This window comes from Plutella xylostella, chromosome 9 (genome assembly GCF_932276165.1).
Source record: "Plutella xylostella chromosome 9, ilPluXylo3.1, whole genome shotgun sequence".
Classification (NCBI taxonomy): domain Eukaryota; kingdom Metazoa; phylum Arthropoda; class Insecta; order Lepidoptera; family Plutellidae; genus Plutella; species Plutella xylostella.
Genome location: NC_063989.1, coordinates 3,754,584 through 3,765,214, shown reverse-complemented (window position 1 = coordinate 3,765,214; position 10,631 = coordinate 3,754,584).

Below are 10,631 nucleotides of genomic sequence, written 5' to 3'. Positions count from 1 at the left end.
ATGTCATACATTCCACTGTGTGAGTCAAACCTCGAATTGATTCGAAGCAGAAAATGATCCAAATGCCAATTGTTTGTTAATTTAACAAAGAGAATTTATTAAGCCTAAACGGATAACTCGCCGACCTAATTTAGGCTCTATTCTCACAGGGTTACGATCTAGAGTAAATAATGTTTTTGCCAGATTTGCCAAAGGGATAGCTTTGGGCTTTGTAGCTTTGATTGTGCTACCGGTGGGAGTTTGTGTTATGTTATTAGTTGTTTGCTTCGATAGACTGCCTTCGTAAATAGGTCAATATTATCGGAGGTGTATCCTGCGTTAATTTACTGTCTGTCTCGTAAAGTTGTCGTCCGTAGTATGTTTACGTCTTTATGTCATGTATAATGCTAAAAGTTACCAGTAATGATAATTTTATTAAAACAAAAATAAATTTAGCATGGGTAGTACTCGTCGTGTATTTAAAGATTTAAAGGTATAGTTAATAAAACTTCGGTAAGTATATAGTAAAGTATACATACCACTAAAACAGTTTGATCTTGACAGTTTTAATAACTATATTATCCACAGGCGACTGGCATCTACCACTTACTACAATGCGATTTTTACTGATTTACACACGGTTTAGTGGGTATGATCAGAACCTGATAATTGTTGAGTTTACGTAGTACCTACCTACATTGCTGGGCTAAAAAGGTATATACAGGCATCTGTGTGAATGAACCCTAAGCTTGGAATTTACTTGTAAAAATAAATAAAATAACACACCTTATGTAAATAATGTGTAGGATTATACATATTTATAGTAACAGTGGTGTACGGCGTGTGTTGAATATGCATGAACCATGTAAATGAGGCAGGGTGCTGCGGGGGGGTCACTCTGGATTTAATAACACGTTGTATCCGAGGGCGGCTGTGCTAATCACGGCTCTAATCTATTGTGTTAGAGGTAACGATGGCATGGCAGGTTTGCTATGGTCTCTTTGTAAAAGAATAAAAATGCACAAAAGCGAGGCTCGCGGGAAAAGTTTATTACTACTTACGAAGTATTGTATTGCAGGTTGATTACATTAGGAACCGTCGTCAACGTCATTGCCTACGAATTATAAATAAGATCCCACATTGAAATCGGTAGAGTCACGTGAAATGTTACCGCAGCGATTAGGGAAATATATTTATGTATATCTATACAAACAATAAAACCAACTGATAACATTCATAATAATAGTTGGGTAAGTAAAAGTGTTGTGTGATAGTTTGTGATTAGAAGGTTTTTTGTGCTATTGTATGGCTCTGTGTTCGTTTCCTTATTAATAATAGAATTAACTATCAATTTTATTATAAACTACACTCACGGGCAATGAAAACGTTCCACACACAAAATGCCGACACCAAACATCCCCAAAAAAAAAACCTTTATTTTAAATTTGAACAAAATATTTTAGTTTTTGTTTGGTTATATCCTGAAGCTCTGTTGATTATATACATGTACTTCAATATTGCAGAAGGCGTAATTAAGCTAGCCTTTTCCGTTTAGGAGTTATTTAGTGCTTTTCTCAGTGGAACCTTTTCATTACCCGTGAGTGTAATTTCAAGCTAAATTTATAAAATATAATACGTTAAACATACCTGGCTTTAGGACACGTTATATTTGATTTAAGAATAATTAGTAAAAAGTACGAAACTTTCAATATCTACCTATTTGCATTAGCGAGCACTGACCTGCATATTACAAAGGTGCGGCACAAGCAATATTGAAGAATTTGTGAAAGATTAGTCCTAGCTATTGTCATTTATTTCTCCCCACATATTTTTTTACTCATTTTTATTTTATAAATTCAATTTCAATGTATTGTATTGTTTATAGCTAGGTACAGTTTTAACATTTTGAACTATGTTGATTTAATCCTCATAAATGAAATTTGTCAACACTCTACTTTGAAATTAATTGTTTGACTTTGACTTTGCCTACCTAATGAAGCCAGCTCAGCTCGCATGGGCCACGATCGTCATGGCGTGGGGCTTCTAATTTGCCGGCCCTGGCTAATGACCCGAGTCAGTTTCACTCGATCACTGAATTCATTTGCATCTTTAACAGTTTAGTGTGTAGTAGAGATTTATATAAGTATTTGTAACTGGATAATAATAGTAACGTTAAGGCGAATCCTATATAGGTAAGTATACTATATAATCAGTTTATTTCATGTGTGTGTGTGCAAATAAAGAATATTCTATCTATCTATCTATCTATACTTAGTAAGTGATCTTGACTACGCAATGAAATTATTAAATTTTGAAAAACATTATAATTATGTAATATTTATATTCTCCTGAATATATATTTTGTAAAATTATAAAACTTGTCTTTGTAATGGTCAAATTGATGTACAGGTGTTTTAATAGGAACGGTGTAAATTTATTTGTAATATTTGTACAATAAAGAGTTAAATAAATAAATAAATAAATTTGAGGATAGAAAATTAGTTACGAGGACAAAATTTTACCCAAAATCACAATACCTCTGCTCCATTATGGCGTAACAGATGTCCAAACTTCCGTAGCTTCATAATAGGACAACATACTAATTGAGATACACCAAACCCGAACCATTTCAAAACAATTTAACTCGCACAGGGTACACGGTTTGAGAAAGTTTGCATCGCGCGGGCAAAATCACAATCTGTTCACACAATACCTGGGGCCTTATTGTGTCATTGTAGCAGCTATTGCTAACAATGCTAACACTTTGAAATAGTTAGATTTAATAGCTTCTCCAATTTAAAGTTACTTATTGAATGTGTATGCATGTGTAGTTAGGTTTTAGCGCTAAAATGATTCTTCCTAGTGTGTCGGTGACTAACACTAGGGCTAGATTTGTCTTGTGGTGAAAGAATGAACCATCAAGAATACCGTCAGCTGCAGACTGACTAGTGTGCTTCGGCCGTGTACATGACAGTTAATACGTCTTATCTCTTCCTGGCAACCTTTCATGACTGTGTAAATACTAAAGCCTCGTATTCACTAGGCGACAAATCGTCGCAGAACCTGTCTAGGCACATGTTGTCTACGTGTCGCAGAACAGGTTCCGCGTTTTGGCTCGCGAGACAGAACTTCCAGCGACATCAGTCTAGCGACCGCTGTTGCAGAGTGTGGACGCGTGCGCGACTTCTAGCACGCAGCACTAACTGCCACGACAACCTCGGACGACATGTCGGCGGAGACTGCTGGTGTGGACAATCAAAATGTATCACGACATGTTATCAAAATGTTCTGAGAATACGCACCGTAGATGTTCTGTAACAGTCTCAGAACTTGTGCCCAAGTGAATTCGAGGCTTAAACGTAGAGAACCTAGAACTTGCATGACATGCAGCGCTACGATTGGCTGCTCACTTTTCATTGAATAGGACTTAAGTCACATGCTATGTAAGATTTACTCTAAGGTAGGACTTGGCGTTATATGAAAGAGCCCTATACCCTGCAAATCCTGCAATGGATAGACATACAAAGGCTGAAGAAGAAGAATAGTTACTCAAACTGGGTCATAGATGTTTAAATCACAGAATAGGGCGCCAGTACTGTGAGAAGTTTAATCGCGGTCCGAATCACGCGAAGTAGCCGGCCCTCGCACTAATTTGCAAAGAGTGAAATGGACCGCACCCGCCGCCGCCGCCGCCGCCGCACACAGCCTAATGCGCCTCCCACCCACCACCGCCAATTATATTTGCATACGACCCACCTGGATTACGTCACGGGACCTCTGCGCTGGCCCTTTATTGTACTCGGGACTTTCCTATGTTAATGAATACATGGATATTTTTGGGTTCAGCCGCACGATGTTATAAAGTAAAGTGAAGGTGAAAATCTCAGAATAATTTACCAGAAATGCGTTTTAAAAAAGATTAAGGGCGTCTTGCACAACAAAGTTAATCAAAATTAAATAGTTTGTCTCTTGCTCTGACAGTATAATGTCAGAGCAGGAGGTCATAGATTTAATTTTATTTAACTTTGTTATGCAAGACGCCCTTAAGAGAAATAAAAAAGTTCTTATCGTCATGGACGTTTTTACTTTACTATACTTACTCGTAGGTCAAAAATATATTTTATTTATTTTTGCGGCGTAGCAGTCTTCTGGAATAGCAGTTTTTGAAAATATAATTATGACAAACAACATAGGTACATAATATACAATAAAATGTGAAATCTTGGTTTTGATAAAATTTATCAGATTTTGTTAGCGGAAGATGCTACGCTGCTACGGCGTAGCATGTCGTAGCAATCGCGACGTAGCAAGTCGTAGCGTCCATCGTAGCAAAGTATGTAAAAAGTATACACTTAGGGTGGGTTGCATCAACATCTCGGTTATCGTAATAGTTAAGGTTAAACTTAGCAATGACAGAGTCGTTACAGTTAATATTTTACTGTAACGTGTTGCACCATCAAATCGTCGGTCATTGTTAATGTTATTAGGGTTGCTATTCGTTTGAGACATAATTATCCCCAAAGTTATTGTGGGAAACGTTTTTATGTAAGGCAATACCAAATCTAGCTGTCGGACTGAAGCCGTCACAGAGTACATTGTAGCCGTCATTCTCTGTCAAAGCACTCAAAGTCAACATGTCATAGGAACTAAGTCTGTTGTTCCTCCAAATATTGACCAAAAGATTATCATCAATAAAACCCGCGACAAAGTAGACTCTAATAAGTCTTTATTAAGAGCGGTGGTAGCTCAGTCGGGTAAGCGCCCGCTTCTCACGCCAGAGATGCGGGTCCGATCCCGGCGCTGACATGTACCAATGAGTTCTTTTAACATAAGTACAATGTATACCATCGCTCTTACGGTGAGGAAACCTGCATATCTAGATCTAGCACATCTAGATATGTGAACCCACCAACCCGCAGTGTACCAGCGTGGTGGAGAAATGGTCCAAGCTTTGGAAGGCAGTTTAGATCTTGGGGATATGCATAAAGGTTCCATTCGAGAGAGCCAGGTGCAGGTACTTACACCCCCAGAGAATAGAATAGAATAGAAGCCTTTATTATTAATAATCTTATTAATTAATTCTTAACAAGTTGAAATAAAAACTAACGATGTAATCTATTAAAATAATTATTTATTGACATCCTTCGATTATGCTCATCATTCCTGTTAACTGCATAGACAGGTTCCTCTTCATCAGATGATGAATCATCATAAAAAACCTAGCTGGTGGTACAGCACAGGGTCTCTATTTTGTTTACATAATATATTATGCAGCTATGCCGTAGCCACAATAATGAACTGCACTCTTCTTAGTTCTGTCCTTATTTTCATTGATATATTTCTGTATTTGATTGATTGCAAAATTTCTGAAAACAAGGTTATTCAATTAAAGAGTTACGTAGGTTACTTTGATATTAGATTGCTGCGCTGGACCGGCAACCGGCAGGTAGCCGGTAGTGGCTGGATAAGGAAGGCCGAGGGCACAGTGTTGTTTCGCTCCTTGGAAGAGCCCATGGCTAGAAGTGGACGCTTATTTGGTGGTGAAGATGATCATTACACCTACAACATAATAATAGGTACACTTACTTCGTCGTTGGAGGCAGTAAGAAAGGTTCTAGTTTTAAAGCCAACACACGAGCCACATTTTTGAGACCTGGAACCTGCGAATCTATCAGTTCTCTGAAAGTACACCTTTCTCTTCATATTTCGTAAGTTCCGTACTTACTCCACCTCAATCTCAATTTCTGAGGAACTTGTTTCAAGCACTATTTCACGTAGAAGCGACATGATAAGAATTATTGAATATTAATATTTGTACGTAATACTGTTACTTTGAGGTTATACAACGGGTTTGACAGCTACCTGACTTTAACTTTAACAGTAACCGGCCAACATGGGGTGGTTATGGTTATCGTTAAAGTTATGACGTCATTTTAACCATAGTTGAATGGTGCAACCAATTTTTCGCTTAACCGATGCTTTGACAGACGATGTGACGTTTGTAATAGTTAAAGTTAAATGGTGCAACGCACCCTTAGTTATGTGCATACAAAAACTTACATAAAATGGTTTTTAGGGCTCAAATCGAACAGTGAAAAGCGTCTATAGCTGCCTTACGCAAATGCAGGCAAACGCTCAAAGCCGAAAATTGCTTGACCGATACAAAGCAATCACTGCACGTCGGCCGAACAATACCGTGTATCGTTACTCACTTTATGCTACGAGTGCGTTTTCAAAAAAATGATTTAACCTTTGAAACGAACCGAAAATCTATAGTGTTTTTTTTTTACCTTTGAGGGTATAATATTTTATATTGAGTATTCTGTGGTCGTAATACGTACAAAATTGAATTTAATAAAAAAAACAATTGGTTTCCAAACAAATTCTTTCATCGAATAAGTGGCATAGGTACCTATGTAGAACATATTTCAATTCACTTCAGCAAAGCCTTTGGGCTTGTCTATACATTATGGTTCTAGACGTGTGGCAGCCCTAAGTTAATATTGTGTTGTTATCTCTTTCATCTTGTACATAGAATATGTTATTTTATCCCGGACTCCCGGAGTGGTTCGGGTGCATTCCTTTGTCTCACGTTTCACTCTTTGTCTGCTTCATATTATTAAAAAGCAAGCCAGCTATTGTTTTCACTCTACCAAAAACAGATTCGGAAAAATATTCTTGGATATCTAGGTGTTTTCTATTTATTTTCTATTTTAGGTAATATCTAGGCGATGTGTGTGATTTTAGATACACTTTTGTTCTTTTTGTACTTAATAGGTATCTATCTACAAATTAAACCAATAAGAAAGAGCGGTATCTCGTCACAGAGGAAACACCCTTATTCATAGAAAAAAAGTTACGAACGCCTTAGCTATGTAACTGTTTTGTCCCTCTCTGTGAAAGAACAGTTAACAGAAAAATCGTTCCGTAACTTTTCTATGAATAAGGGGAACAACTCAAAAATAAAACTATTCACTGTCACATTGTATGTTTTTATTTAAGGTATATTTTACTGTTTTGTAATAAATGTTTCTATCTTTCTTTCTTTCTTTTGTTTTACCTAATAAAATATTTGGATTAATGTTAATCTAAGGTTTGGATGAATGAAAAGGCGGATTGTGAGATTAAAGGTACGATAGTGTAGCTACTTATGAAGCTCATTGTACAACCCTACCATTTATCCCAACTATCTAAATTATATTACGGACTCGAATATCCCGAATTTTAATTAGTTTGATTTCGTAATGGCGCGACTTTGGAATAATTATAACCATTTCTATCGTGTCATTCGATTAACTTGATTAATATTACACTGTAGTCGTATTTTGACGAGAATAATACTTGGTGACAAATTACTTTATCTTGTCACTTGGGCTTTAACTTCTTAGCTATCTACATAATATATTATTTCATCATCATGATTGTAAGCACATATTTGTTGTATTCCTCCAATAGATTCTCAGATTATAATAAAAACAAGTAAAACGACACCAAGTAAATACCTACTCGGCAGTCTGCGTTTGTTTTCATCTTAGGAGAGATTCTTTCTATTAAAGAAGTAAGTGAAATTTACGCCGCGCCTGGAGTGGAGGATAATGTGGCATAAGCCTGGCCGTCCGCTGCACTGCCATGTAATTATATTTGCATAATAAACCCTAGCTTCGTGTAGAAATAAACATTCTCCCAGCAAAACGGGATTTTCCATACTTAAATAAGCTATGGGATGTGCCAAGGTAATGTTTAACTAAACCGTATGGTATGTTGTATATTACTATTCAATTCTTCATTCGAAAAAATGAGAAGAAATTGCTACAAAACCCTAGTTTTATAAACATAAATGTGTACAGATTTGTCCACTGAATCATAGTCCGCAAGAGAGAAGATAAATTGGACGTTTGCGCGTAGTGGCCTAAAATAATTGACCGAGATCGCTGCCAACAGACATTATCGCGAGAACTGTGCTTAAGATACAATTACAGCCGACGTCGGGGAAAATAAACAACATTTTTGTCCCGCTATGCAAATCACATCTCGCGAAAAGAATCTTAAGAAGTATTTGTTGGTAAGATTCTGTTACAAAAGAAAAGTTGTATCGGAAGAAGCACAGGTGTTCTGAGATTCGTTCGACTGATGAATAAATTTCATATCGACGCAGAATTACCTGCTCAGATTTTTGTTTCCGACACCTACTTTTCAGTTGTTTTCGGTTGAATTACGTTTTTATGTTTCAATGTAGCCCATACCTTTTCAAATATATTTTTATTATTGTTTATATTACTTCGAAATGAAATGAAATGAAATCGCAGTTATTATCAGGACGTTTTTCCTTAATAAATAACTGAATTCAATAAATACAAAAAAAACACGGATGGACACGTAATTATAATGTTAAGCTTCAACAATCTCACTCGTTGGACTGTTTCCGAGAAGCCGACTTTAAGTTTATGTTTTATTTCCTCGAAGACTTTTTTGTGGCGCTGCAAAATGATTGTTGATAACAGATTCCCAGTTTTCGCGGCTCGTCCGGGATGATACTAATAAATATGCTAATGGCGGCATCTCTGAAGGATTTTCTCGGATTTTCATCCACCGGTACCGATGACACAGGCGAAAATAAAACTCGGAGCCATCTTGAAATATCGCCGTACCTGCCGAGGTATAATTTTCGACTACCGTTTCTTTTTGTACCTACATCGATTTTTTCCAAAAAACAACGCATTGAATTAAAAGAGAGAAAAGCATTAATTACAAATCGTATTACTCGGAGATCCTTGGGATCAATTGTACTAGTAAATGATTTATCTATCTAAATACTTAAGTGCCTACATCATTACTATGCTTGCAGATATTGGTCGTGAAAGTGCTCGTATGGAAAATCTAAGGTAAACTTTTATACAAACTAAGTGAAGAACTTGAAGTATCTATTGAACGCAGTTTGTTCGCAACACCCGAGCCGTTCGGCAGCGCGTAAACGGCGCATAAATTACATTTTATGACATATTAAATTCCAGCAAAAGTTAAATATGCCACATTCACGTCTCAAGCTTCTCCAGCCGGTTAAAAGTATCAGTTTAACATTCAAAGCCTCTCGGAATCTGTGACGCATAAATGCATTTCTCATTTTTATCGGCCGTTTGATGATGGCATTTTTTAGTAAATAAAATATACTTAACATGAGATTAATGGTTATGTCTTGCCTGCGAGCTTTCTTTTATTGCATTAAAAGTTTTCACCTGGTTTTTTTGCTTATTTTTTATTTGGTAGCTAGTGCTAATATTTTATTAGTTAAAATAATAAATTGATTCCTTCAGGTCTGCCATTACTTAATATCTAACAAATTTATAAAACACCATTCTTAGATATTTTTTTTGTTTAATATTCAAGAATAATACAAGATTTATTAGCAAGAGCTCTTTTTAATATTTGAGACTGTAACAAATTATGCTGAAAGAATGTGTAATACGAGCATAATGTGTTATGTATGCGTAAAATTTGGCTCCAGGGGAGGCCGCCGGGTCGTTATCCACGGGGCGATCGCGCGTTTCAAAAACGATGATGACGTCATTACGTCGTCATCTCCCGACACGCATATGTACACTGACATTATGCATGTACGAGCCCCTCCACTGAAGGACGATCCCTTTTTTCATAGGTCGTAAATGGAATTTGCTATTGAAGATTTTTGGAGGGGATTGATCACGTGCCCTTTCAAAAGAGTTCTTTTAAGGTTTCTTGAAGGACTATAGAGGGGACGACTGGGATGGCTGTAAAAACTATCACTACCTCTATATCCTAACATAAGTCAAAAAAACTATGATAACGAGACAAGTAAACAATCGATCACATAGGTTACCTCCATAACATGTTGAGTGGTTGACATTTCATGCTTATACTTAGGGGTGAAATAAGTACTTAATAAGATTTAACTTACTTTATACGTTTCCCTTTGAATGTTTATTTTTTAACGTATAAGCTGTCCGAATGGAGCCGACTGAGAGTGCAACACCGGGCGGGTGCATGGCTCCGCGAGGCTTTCTCTTCTTTATGGCGCGGAAAATCTCGAAGCGCGAAACGTGGCGGAGAAATTGATTTGTCATAAAAGTAAACATTGCTTGAGAAAGATTTGTTCGGGCCCGCAGTAACCTCCGTATTACTGAAGCAATGCGCGCTGAAGGGCCTCGCCATTTGCTATAAAATACTGAGTTATTGCTACGATGGAGGCCTTTTATTATATTTTATTAAGTTATATTTTTTGCTCATTGCATTTCTTTATGTGACACATTCAGGTTCTGTTCAGGCATTGCTAACTGCCAGTATATAGTTCTGTTTGTGTTTTTGTTGTAGTCATCTTTCCAAAATGCAATTTTGGTAAATTTTGTAAAAAAAATAATCTTATAAACGATGATCTAAAGGTGAAGGTGAGAAGGTGTCCCATGGAGCTGATAAATAATATAATAGTTTTATAACTTTATTTTAAAAAATATCATATATTTTATTAAGCAGGTAGGTAAATCTATAAAATTGTAACTGTTCTGTCTGACAGCGCCGTCTGAGACGAAGGTTTATCGATATATTATGCGAAGCCCTTTTAACTTAGCAACTCGATTCGCTCGATGGCCCAGAGTTACCCCGAGTGAGCAGTCGACTGTGAA